Raw genomic sequence first — 4,047 nt, forward strand, 5'->3', positions numbered from 1 at the left:
GGCAGAGGCAGAGGCAGAGGCAGAGGCAGAGGCAGAGGCAGAGGCAGAGGCAGAGGCAGAGGCAGAGGCAGAGGCAGAGGTGGCAAGGACTAGGCAGCATGGGATAAGTGCAGTCAAATTCTACACATTCCTGGAACTCACTCTGTAGACCGGGACAGCCAGGGCTATACAGAGAAACCCTGTCTCGAAAAAACAAAAAAGCAAAAGCAAAAAAAACAAAAAACAAAAAAACCTACACATTCCACCTCCCCAAGTGGCTGTGCCCTGTGGCAGAGCAGACGCAGGCCAACAGCGCTACACCCACTGGCATGCCCCCATGGAATGAGTGAGAACACACTAGGCAATGCATGAAGCAGACCATGAGACACTTAGACTCTCATTTCCCAAGCACGTGTAAATGTGTACGGCAGGTATGAATGACCTGGAAGACTGTGTCGGACCACAGCTTCGTTATTAAACCGGTGGAGCTAATTTAACAGCTTGGTATTGAAACGGTGGAGCTAATTTATGAGTGGGGATAGGGGAGGGGAGGACAAGGGAACAAGGAAAGAAATGCACATAATTTGCATATGTGGACCCAATTGAAGACAGGCAAATGTTAGTGATACGCCAGTTCAAATAGCAAAGCTCTCAGAAGCCAGGGATTGCTTGTCACATGATAGTTGAAAAACCAGTTCTCTGGTGGAGAGACAAAAGCTTAACTGACTTTATCACAGAAAAGGGCCTTTGTTTCTAGGGAGTTAAGTAGGCTTGGACCTGATTTGGATTGGGGGTACCTCTCTACTGCCATGTTCTCAGAGAGAAGTCTGGGGTACAGGTCATGTTCTACCGTCCCTAATCTGGTTTGGGGACCCACAGATATGCACCTTCCATTCCCTGACCCGCTGTCATGTGTAGGCATTGCAAGGAAATCCTCACTTAAGCTTCAGAGAGCCATAAGCACTTAAAACCCATGAGCCTTCAGCTGATCGTCCTTAGCCAGTCCAGTCTCTATCAGGAACTGGCATGTGTTCTTGCGCTGGTCACCCTGTAGCTGAATTACTTCTCCATATTTTGGATGCTCAATTACAGTACCATTGCAGGCAAAGTTCTTCTCAAACACCTTCACTAGTTTCTTTTTATTGTAATCATCTGTGATCCCTTGGACAGTTGTAAGGGTTTTCCTAACATTTCTCTGTTGAATTCTTATATGGATATAACCCTCAGTGCCTGCAGGAAGCAGGTCATCTCCCTTACTTGCATCAGCAAAGGGGTCAAAAGAGTGGAGGTTCTGATGATACGATTCCTTTTCCTCTGTGGAAATGGCCTGCAGAAGATGACTGGGAGGGGGAGGCTGGGAGGGGGGAGACTGGGGAGGGTAAGTGGCAGAAGGGGGGGCACAGAGCATCAGGAAGTGAGGTGGCTCGAGGGGAGGCAGATGAGTCCTCAGTGACAGCTCAGCGACTAGGACTTCAACCTCTCCTCTAGCCCACCACCCAGCAGAGGAAGTGGGAGAGAAAAGTTCTTAGGATATGGGGGAAGTGGGCCTGTTTGCAATAGTTCTTTGAGGACATGCTTTGATCTTTGGTAGCAGTACAACCCTGTAGCCAACACCAAATGTGATACAGCAGCTGCAGGCCAGTCCTCTAGGCAGTCAGACCCCACCCATGGATCAGCAACTGTAGTTCAATCCAGAAGAAACTGCCAGACTGGCCAACCAGCCCAAGGTGAGGCTGCAGAAGCAGCAACTTGCTCAGGGAAACCTCAAGAGCAGCAGCTCTTAGGTGAATTTCTCTCAATGGCGGTGTTATCACAAGGGCAATGTAAGGCGAACCAATACATGAGTATAGTTAGCAAAGAATAACTGGAGGCGAAGCAAATCAATGGTCAGTATTCCTTCCCCACCGTCTGTGGGGTTAGATTGATACTTCATCATGGTGTGTCTTTCCCATGTCTGCTATATTCAAACATCCTCTCACCTGTGTCTGCTTCGGGAAAACAGTCTTTCACGTGTTTCCTTTAGCAAGACATCTTTTCACCTGTGTTCTCCGGGAAAATATCATCTGACATAACAAACTTTCCAAAGGTACTAGAAGTTTCCTCTTCAGTAATGTATGTGCCTTGTGATCCCATTGGCTGTACCTTCTGTACCCCAACTCAGAGCAATGTGTGTGTTTTTTACATGAACTATGATAATATTTTCTAAAACACAGGAAATAGGACAAAGGTGACCTTATAAATGAATACCAACCATAAATGTTGGACACAACATACAGATATTGTTTGATATGCAATGATTTGTATAGTATTGTCTGTTGTCCAGGTCACTGCAAAATTTTTCTAAAGCGTTCTTTTACAGTGAAGGCTCCGGACGGAGGAGTTGGAGAAGGGACTGAAGGAGCTCAGGGTGTTTGCAGCCCCATGGGTAGGAGCAACACTGTCAAACAGCCAGACCCCAGGAGCTCCAGGAGACTGGACCACCAATCAAAGAATATACATGGAGGGACCCATGGCCTTGTTGGACATCAGTGGGAGGAGTGGCCCTTGGGCCTAAGGGAGTTTGATGCCCCAGTGTAGGGGAATACCAGGATGGGAAGGTGGGAGTGGGGGGGAACACCCTCATGGAGGCAGGAGAAGAGAGAGATGAGATAGGGAGATTCTGGAGGGGAGGCCTGGAAAGGGGATAACATTTGAAATGTAAATAACGAAAATATCCAATAAAAGAAAATAATAAAGACAATACAGCATCCAAAAAAAAAAAAAAAAAAAAGTACCCACCATTCCTGTACCATGTGGTACTTGCTGGGCTGGGAACCCTTTGTTAGGGACAGAGACAGAGACACACAAATAGAGGCAGACACAGACAGGGACAGACAGATTCACACTCATACAAAAGACAGACGGGATGAAAAGAGACACTGGCAGATTGAAGGGGAGACTGTTCACCAGAAACTTAGAAAAGACATTCATGCATCCTCAATACCAGAATGGTACTTTTACAGCATTGCCGAGAGTCCCTTCACAGGCCGTGACATTCAAGCTCTGGAAGTTCTGAACAACTTAAACCTGTGTGTAAATTGGGTTTGTAAAGTGCTAACCAATCAAGAAGGGACAAAAAACGGGAAAGAAGGCAAGTACGCAGTTGGGTCTGTATTCACGAGTGCAGGTGCCAATGATGCCAGAGGTAGCTGAATTCCCTGAGGCATGCGTTATTTAGCTGTGAATGGCTCAGTGTAATAGGGCTCTAGACCTCAGTAGGCCCCAGACCTTAGCACGACTGACTCCATGCTGGAAGTACCATTCAGGCTGTAAAACTCATCCTGTAGACATGTCGACAGCATCACCACAAAAAGTGAAAACAAAGCCCTACTCCACCAAAGTCCTCAATTCTGGAGGTCTCTAAATGTATTGACATTGCGGGTGGTTTTTGTTTTTTGTTTTTTGTGTTTCGTTTGTTTGTTTGTTTTAGCTTTTGTAGTTCTGCTTCTGGCTAACTGTTCTTGTTAACCGGAGTGTGTCAACCCAGAACATGATTTTTTTGTGCTTCAAAGCTCATCCTGAGAAAGGCTTCAGTTCTACACTGGGATTCTGAACTTGAAGTGTAATGGCCGGCTGGCTAATGAAGACTTTCTGTTGGCTCAAACCCATGTCTGAGCAGTCTTCTCTGGAGGAGAATCAGAACAGATGTGAGCGCTAGGAACTGGACTCGGGCCTTTTGGCAACAGAGAACACACTTTACCACTGGGCCATCTCTCTAGCCCCTCATAGACTGGTTTTAATTGATGAAATGAGAATGAATCCTAGCAGAATTGAGATTCCCACTTAAGGTCGAGCTCTATGAGAGCCAGGTTATCCCATGATGTCGTTCCTCTAGGAAAAGACAAGGACTTGAGAGCGTTTGTCCTGGGCAAAAACCAGCCTGAGGGGAGCCTTTGGAACATTTTGATTCTCAATAATGGCTCTGTTCTTGGGTTTCTGGGGTGTCCAAGATCCTGGCACGCAGAAAGCGGGCTGCATGGAACGCTTTCCCAAAATGACCGGAAGGGTGAAGGCCTTGAACTCTCAGTT

General features: G+C 46.8%; 1 pseudogene; it reads right to left on the minus strand.

Moving 5' to 3' along the window:
- Positions 1-943: 943 nt before the first annotated feature.
- On the minus strand, positions 944-1,387 carry LOC110326131 (annotated as a pseudogene).
- Positions 1,388-4,047: the final 2,660 nt, after the last annotated feature.

This window comes from Mus pahari, chromosome 9 (assembly GCF_900095145.1).
Source record: "Mus pahari chromosome 9, PAHARI_EIJ_v1.1, whole genome shotgun sequence".
Taxonomy (NCBI): domain Eukaryota; kingdom Metazoa; phylum Chordata; class Mammalia; order Rodentia; family Muridae; genus Mus; species Mus pahari.